The following is an 8,795-nucleotide window of genomic DNA, read 5'->3' as shown; positions in this document are numbered from 1 at the left end:
CAATTAATTGCTAACGTGAGATACACGTGAACTTCCACATGGATGCCATGTCAGCAAAGTTAATCGATAAATAATTAAATGCAAGTTCAATGGCTAAAAGAGATAAAAAATTAAATTGAGGACTAAAATAACTTTTTTTTTTCATAAAGTTAAGGCCGAATAAATTATTATGCCTTTGTTTCATTCAATGATGAGGTTTGATGTTGTATACTTGTATTATTATTCACTGAATATTCTTGATGATCAGTCATATTTTAATTATAAAAAAACTTAATATTAATTATATGAAAATATATATTATTTTAAATTAAAATAAACACACATGTAAAATATGTAACATTAATAAAACATGAAGTCAATTCGCATGTACATCAACCTATGCATCAATTCTCAAGTTCACGTACAATTTCTCCTTTGGTAGAGTCAATTATATCCTTTCACACTATCTTATTTTGATGCCATTAAACTTAAATCTAACTTAAAATAATGTTAAAATTTTCATTTATAGAAACCAACATAAGTGAGAATTGATTATTTGATCAAAATTAAATATAATATTAATTTTAAATAAATATTAAAATAATTAATAATCAATATATAAAAGTATTTATTTAATTGGATTGTGTAACCTTTAACTTGTAACACATACGAATGTGGATGATAAAACATGTAGGGATGATAATGAAGTTAGGCGGGGCGGATATTGTCAAATCCATCACCGCTCCACAATTGGCATGCTTGGCCCTAATATCTGCCACGCTCTATCAAGGATGTATGATCTTGAAAACTATTGTTACCTCCGTGGATATTGGATATATCTATCCTTGCCTCGCTTCACTTAATTTAATTTTTTCTATTTATTTATAATATTTTAAATATTTTAAATATAATTTTTCAAAAATATAATATTTTATTTTGTAATATATTAATTATCAAAATAATTAATATTTTTAATTATATTAAATAATTTGGATGATATTATTTTACATCAATTATATCAAATAAAATATATTTTTAATAAATAAAAAGAAACACAAAAATCCCAGATAGACATAGGGACAAAGCCAAAAGTTTTATCTTTAGGGGGGCTAAAGTACAATTTTATCTTTGTATATGCTTGTTAATTTAGAATTTTAAAGGGATTAAATTGAAAAATTTTCATCTTAGAGTGCCAAAGTGTATTTTTACAATTAAACTAACTTATGATTTAAAAACTTCAAGGGACTAAAAAATAATTAGCTTAGGGGCGAAGGCAGGAAATTTCTTTTGGGGGGCGGAATTAAATTGTTTATTTTAACGATAGTAAAAATGTAATTTCACCAATTTAATAGCATATATGTTTTTAATTTTTAAAGGATTAAATCAAATTTTTATCATTTTTGATTGACCAAAGTACAATTTTACCATTACTAATTTAAAATTTTATAAATTATAAAGAGTTTAAATAAAAAGTTTTCCACTTTAGGGGTGGCCCCTGAATTAGCTATTGGGGGTGTCATCCCTATATAAATATAGGGATGAAGTCAGAAGTTTATTTTTGAGTCATAATTAAATTATAAAATTTTAAAAGGATGAAAGTATAATTTTATTTTGTATATACTTATTAATTTAGAATTTCAAAAAGGATTAAAGTGGAAATTTTTTATCTCTAGAGGGCAAAAATGTATTTTATCATTAACTTATAATTTTAAAAGAACTTCAAAAACTCTAAAATAATAATAATTTGCAATGCGGCCCGTCCCTGTTTACACAGGGTGTATATATTTACCGACGATATGAAATGTTTTTCAGGTTTTGTCATTCCAAGAATGATCCACGTGAAAATTTGTTGCATGAAATTATGTGAATCCGTCTGCAACCATAAAATTTTACGATTATTTGTACCAAAAAATAAATAAAAATTGTGGATAAAAAACCGCATTATCCAGAATACTGAATTGTTCAACGTTTTTTTTTTTTTTCCATCCTTTTTTGGTTACTATACCATGTACAACCATGACCATCATCAAGTGGGAAAAAGCAATTTAATGCACATGAATAATGACAAGGGATCCAACCCCATCGATTTTCGCTATAAATTCCATGCTTTCTTAGTTTAATCATCATCGCACAATCAAGTCAAGCTATTTAGCTATGGCTTCCACTGCCAATTCCCAATCAACTTTCATCACTCTTCCCAATTTCTCCAAAACATGTCGAGGTTCCATATTTAAGAAAAAAAAGCTTTTCAACTTTGTTTCCAAGAAAGTAGTGTCGTGCAAAGCCAACAATGAGAAACAAAACAATGCAGACTCTTCTCTGAATAGGTTCGATAGGAGGGATATCCTTCTAGGCCTTGGAGGAAGTTTTTATGGTGCAACCAACCTTGGTGGTGACCCATTTGCATTGGCAGCCCCAATAGTTGCCCTTGATCTGTCTCATTGTGCGGAAGCAACGGTTCAACCGACGGGTGGTGTACAAACCATCATGGGTATCGACTGCTGCCCACCAGTATCAACAACTATCATAGATTTCAAACCACCTTCCGTTCGGCAGCACATTGAGTTGATTCTCGGTACTCGAAAAAATTTGAAGAAGCATTGAGGCTCATGAGTGAACTTGATAATGATGATCAACGTAGTTTCATGCAACAAGCTAATGTTCATTGTGCCTATTGCAATGATGCTTATCCTCAAATGTTGTTCCAAGTCAACCAATTCAAGTTCACAACTCATGGCTATTTTTCCCATTCCATAGGTTATATCTGTATTTCTTCGAGAGGATATTAGGGAAATTGATTAACGATCCAGATTTTCCATATTGGAATTGGGATTCTCCCAGTGGCAGGTCTATGCCTGAAATCTATGTTGGCTCTAATTCACCACTTTACGATAGCAAGAGCGATTTGAGCCACCTACCGCCCAGTTTGGTTAATCTTAACGGTGGCAAAGACAATGATTTATCAAGGGAACGTAAAATAAAATGTAATCTCAATTTGAAGTATAGGGAAATGGTATGTACCAAGATCCCTTCTCTTTTCTTTGGAAAGACGTACCACGTTGGTTCTTCTCTCGACCCGGGAGTGGGTTCCGTTGAGAACGGCTCTCACATTGTCGTTTACATTTATGTTGGTGACAAGGAAGAACCCTATCATGAAGACATGGGGAATTTCTATTCTGCTGGTAGAGACCCAATTTTCTACGCTCATCACGCCAATGTTGACCGAATGTGGAACATTTGAAAGACATTACCGGGGAAGAAGCGACGTGATATCGACGACACGGATTGGCTCGATTCTGCATTTCTTTTCTACAATGAGAATAAAAATCTAGTTCGTGTTAAGGTTCGCGATTGCCTTGACTCCAGAGCTTTGGGGTACGATTACCAAAGTGTTGATATTCTATGGCTTGGAAGCAAGGCAACTCCTCGAATGCGTGGTTGGGCTCCCCGTCTTTCTCCCCCTTCTGGTCGTGCTCCTGGTCAAGCAATGGCAGTTGAAATAAACAATACCATTGCTTTCCCTATAGTTTTAGAAAAGATAGTTCGCTCTGAGGTTCCAAGGCCAAAGAAATCAATGACTAAGATTGGAAAAAAAGACGAAGATGTTAAAGGTTAATGTAGAAATTATTTGTTACTATTTACTGATTGAATAAGTTAGTTGTTGAGTCAGTCAAAGTCTGTTTCAAACAGACCTAGTCTTTGTTTAGTGCCAGTAGTGTTCCTTTTATTTAGGAGATTTAGTTGTTAGCTATTTTAGTATGTATAGTACTCTTAATGGAATAAAGAGAGGACTTCACCATTTCTAATTTTCTGAATTCCTTTTGCTTAGATTTAAGTCTTTTGTTCTGTTTTTACTTTTATATTCAGCAGTTTTTTCTTGACATCTGGTATCTGAGCTACTCGAGGCCAATGTTCAAGCTTATGATGGCAAGCAATCAGAATGAAGTGAACCTTTTATAGTCATTGGTTCCAATTTTTCAAGGTAGAAACTATGGAGTTTGGAGCACTAAGATGAAGACTTTGTTTTTGTCCCAAGACCTATGGGACTTGGTGGAAAATAGATATGGTAAAGAGGAGGTTACAGTTGAGACTCTCAAAGATATCAGAAAGAGAGATGCTAAAGCTTTGTTTTTCATCCAACAAGCTGTGGATGAATCAATTTTTCCTCACATTGAAGCGGTGACGAGTTCGAAAGAAGCATGGGACACACTGCGAACGACATATCAAGGTACTACAAAGGTGATGACTGTCAAACTTCAAATTCTACGTAGGAAGTTTGATAATTTTATTATGGAAGATAATGATGTTCTGGATGATTATGTGTCAAAAGTAATTGATGTTGTGAATCAAATTCGAAAATATGGTGAGGATTTAAGTGAGCAAAGTGTAGTTAAGAAAATTCTTAGGAGTTTACCTAGGAAATATGATCATGTAGTTACAGCTATAGAAGAGTCAAAAGATTTGAGTGTGTTAACTATTGATGAGTTGCAAGGCTCTCTTTATTCTCATGATGATAGGATGAAAAGGTATGGTAATGCATTTGTTGAGAATGCCTTTTATAGTAGGGCGCAATACTCTCGTGGTGGAAAGGGCACCAACGAAACAAACTTCAATGATTGGCATGGAGGAAATTCATCTCGTGGGAGAAGAAAAGGTAGGGCTGGTGGCCGATTCAATGGACAGAACCAATGTTATAGAGATGGCGATAAAGGAGAAAATAGTAGTCCAAAACAATGTTACTATTGCAAAAGGTACGGGCATATTAAGAGGTTTTGCAAGTTTAAAGAGAAGCAGGCTAACTTGGCTTAGGAAGATAGTGAAAAAGATGAGACAGAGAGCCTGTTCGTTGCATACTTCAGTACTAAGGAGTGTTCTCCTAAAGTTTGGTGCATAGATAGTAGCTGTAGCAATCATATGACAAGTGAATTAAGTCTCTTCAGTAACTTAGATAAGTCAGTAACTAGCCGAATTACGCTTGGTGATGGAACTGTTCATATAGCAAAGGGAAAATGTACTGTGCAGTTGAATTCCCTAGGTCTTAATTGCATTCATAATGTTTTGTATGTTCCAGATTTAAATTCTAATTTGCTAAGTGTTGGGCAATTTATGGTGGATGGGTATTCACTTGTCTTTGAAGAATTCAATTGCTGCATTTTTAAGGATAAGTCGAAAAAGTACCTGTTAGCTAGTGTTCTGATGGTAAAAAATAAGATTTTTCCTTATAATTTCGCAACTGATGATAGGCTTGCATTGAAGGCAGAACCATTTGATGAAAATTGGTTGTGGCATCACAGATATGGGCACTTAAATTTTGGTAGTTTAAAACTCATGTCTGAAAAGAATCTAGTTGATGGTTTACCTTTAATAAAAAATGTTGATGATGTGTGTGAGAGCTGTATATTTGAGAAACAACATCGAGATTCGTTTCCAAAGGGCAAGGCAAGGAGAGCTTCCCAACTTGCTGAACTTATTCATGCTGATCTTTGCGGACCAATGAGAATCTTTCTCTCAATAACAACAGGTACTTTTTAGTCTTTGTTGATGACTATAGTAGAATGACGTGGGTGTACTTTGTCAAAGAAAAGTCAGAGGCACTTTCAGTTTTCAGGAAGTTTAAAGCAAGTATTGAGAAACAAAGTGGCCAGCCTATAAAGACTTTGTGGACAGATCGTGGTGGGGAATTTCTCTCTACTGAATTCAACAAATTCTGTGAAGAATCTGGCATTCAACGCCAGCTAACAGCAAGCTACACTCCTAAACAAAATGGAATCGTTGAGAGGAAGAATCAGAGTCTTGTTGAAATGGGAAAATGCTTACTGAAAGCTAAAGATCTTCCAAAAAGTTTCTGGGCAGAAGCAATTCACACAGCAGTGTACATTCTTAACCGATCTCCAACAGCAGGTCTAGAACCATTTGAAGCATGGCATGGGTGGAAACTTGAGGTAACTCATATGAGATTTTTTGGTTGCATTGCATTTGTGCATATTCCATCTCAAAAGAGAGGAAAGTTAGATGATAATAGCACTAAATGTATCTTTGTTGGGTATAGCTCTGAAACTAAAGGATATCAATTTTATAATCCTTTATCTAAGAAGCTATTAATTAGTCGTGATGTTGTTTTTGATGAGAAAAACTCTTGGAATTGGAAAGAATTACAAGTAGGTTCAGAAGCATTACTAGAAGATGGTGAATGTCTCGACACTCATCCTAGTCAAGAAAATGGAGATAGAAGTTCTTGCTCATCAGCACTAAGCAGTCCTTCAGTAGTTCCAAATACCACTTCATCAAGCTCTTCTACATCTAAATCACCACCTAGAAAATGAAGATCGATGGCAGAAATTTATGAAAGCACTGAACAATGCCAATTCGCCCAAATTAAAGATCCAATCGTCTTTAAAGAAGCAATCAAATCCAAGGAATGGCGAGATGCAATGGATGATGAAATGGAAGCCTTGGAAAGGAAAAAGACGTGGGAATTAGTAGACCTTCCAAATGGAAAAGAAGCTGTTGGGTTAAAATGGATTTTCAAAACTAAATTCCAGGCTGATGGTTCCATTCAAAAGCATAAAGCAAGACTGGTTGCACGAGGGTACATGCAGCGTGAAGGGCTAGAATTCCAGGAAACTTTCTCTCCGGTAGCAAGATTTGAAACCATACATGTTATTCTGTCAATTGCAGCTCAATTAAGTTGGGAGGTATATCAGTTCAATGTCAAGTCGACTTTTTAAATGGGATCCTAGAAGAATAAGTATATGTGCAACAACCAAAAGGTTACGAGATTGCAAATTAAGAAGAAAAAGTGTATAGGTTGAAAAAGGCTCTATATGGCTTAAAGAAAGCACCGCGAGCCTGGTATGGAAGAATTAATGGGCATTTCAGCAATAATGGTTTTCAAAGAAGTCCTAGTGAGCCAAATCTGTATGTGAAAAATGTAGGTACTTCTGAGATTCTCATTATTTGCCTTTATGTTGATGATTTGATTTATACTAGCAATAGTAGTGCTTTGTTGAATGAGTTTAAAAAGCTGATGATAGACGGATTTGAAATGACTGATTTGGGGTTGATGAGTTTCTTTCTGGGACTAGAAATTAAACAATGTGCAGAGGGTATTTTTATGTCTCAAGAAAAATATGTGAATGATCTTCTTGAAAAGTTCAACTTGAAGGATTACAATCTCATGAGTACTCCAATGTGCACCAATAAAAAATTTTGTTTAGATGATGAGGGAGAGAAAATTGACTGCCAACTGTTTCAAAGTTTGATTGGGAGTCTGTTGTATCTAACAGATAGTAGACCTGATATTTTGCAAGCAACAAGTCTCTTGTCTAGATATATGCAGAGTCCAAGCAAGCATCACTTTGGAGCTGCCAAGCGAATTTTACGTTATTTGAAGGGGACAAGCTCATTTGGAATATGGTATAAGTTCTCTAACAATCTAAGGCTGTATGGTTTTTCAGATAGTGATTTGGGTGGCTGCATTGAAGATCGCAAGAGTACAATTGGTTACGTTTTTACTATGGGTAGCGGAGCTCTTTCATGGAGCTCAAAGAAGCAACCTTCAACTGCTTTATCATATTCGGAGGTTGAATATATGGCTATTACTGCTGCTACTTGTCAAGCTGTCTGGATACGAAGAATTCTTGATGATTTAAAGCAAACACAAGTGGAGGCAACTACCATCTATTGTGATAACCAGTCAACAATTGCAATGACAAAAAACCCTGTTTATCACAGTAGAACAAGACACATTGAAACACGTCATCATTTCATAAGAGAGCTGGTTGCAAAGGGAGATATCAAGATGGAGTATTGTTGCACTGAAGAACAAGTTGCTGATTTGTTCACAAAGCCAGTTCCACTGAAGAAATTCGTGTATTTGAGAGAATTGTTGGGTGTTGGAGAGTGTCTACATTAAGGGGGAGTGTTAAAGGTTAATGTAGAAATTATTTGTTACTATTTACTGATTGAATAAGTTAGTTGTTGAGTCAGTCAAAGTCTGTTTCAAACAGACCTAGTCTTTGTTTAGTGCCAGTAGTGTTCCTTTTATTTAGGAGATTTAGTTGTTAGCTATTTTAGTATTTATAGTACTCTTCATGGAATAAAGAGAGGACTTCACCGTTTCTAATTTTTTGAATTCCTTTTGCTTAGATTTAAGTCCTTTGTTCTATTTTTACTTTTATATTTAGCAGCTTTTTCTTGATAGAAGAAGAAGAAGAAGAAGAAGAAGTGTTGGTTATTAAAAACATCCAGTTAGACAAAGATGCTCCAGTGAAATTCGATGTGTGCATTAACGACGACGATGATGAATATGAGGGGAAACCAGTGGGACCGAAGACTCAGAGTTCGTTGGGAGCTTTACGAATTTACCACATGAACATGGCCAGCCTGGGGCAAAGCTTACCACAACCTTGACTTTTTCAATATCGAATTTGTTGGAGGAGTTGGGTATTGAAGGTGAAGACAACATTGTGGTGACTTTGGTGCCTCAAGAAAGGGAGGGTCTTGTTTCGATTGGTAACGTTAAGATCGACTACATTCGAGACTAATTGATTAATTTGCTGAATAAGGCCATCATGTTTATGCCCATTGAATCTTTTGTTATGTTCTCAGATGGGGGGGGGACTTATTTGGATTTTTTGTTTGGGATATCGGATGGTGATGGTAACCTTTTGTGTTTAATTATGAACAACAAACAGGGAGATATTAAATCAAAATAAATTGAATAGTCAACAACATTCCAATCTTTTTGTTCTTTTAGATTAAAACAAAATTGAACAATCTTTCCTTACAGATTTTTTTGAAAAAATTAGAAATAA

At 34.9% G+C, this 8,795-nt stretch overlaps 1 pseudogene; it reads left to right on the top strand.

Moving 5' to 3' along the window:
- The first annotated feature begins 2,133 nt into the window (after nucleotides 1-2,133).
- On the top strand, nucleotides 2,134-8,525 carry LOC108486013 (polyphenol oxidase, chloroplastic-like; annotated as a pseudogene).
- The last annotated feature ends 270 nt before the right edge of the window (nucleotides 8,526-8,795 follow it).

The sequence above is a fragment of the Gossypium arboreum genome, chromosome 6 (genome assembly GCF_025698485.1).
Source record: "Gossypium arboreum isolate Shixiya-1 chromosome 6, ASM2569848v2, whole genome shotgun sequence".
In the NCBI taxonomy this organism is placed as follows: domain Eukaryota; kingdom Viridiplantae; phylum Streptophyta; class Magnoliopsida; order Malvales; family Malvaceae; genus Gossypium; species Gossypium arboreum.
Note: the sequence above shows the minus strand (reverse complement) of the source record. Positions and strands in the feature narration are given on the sequence as shown.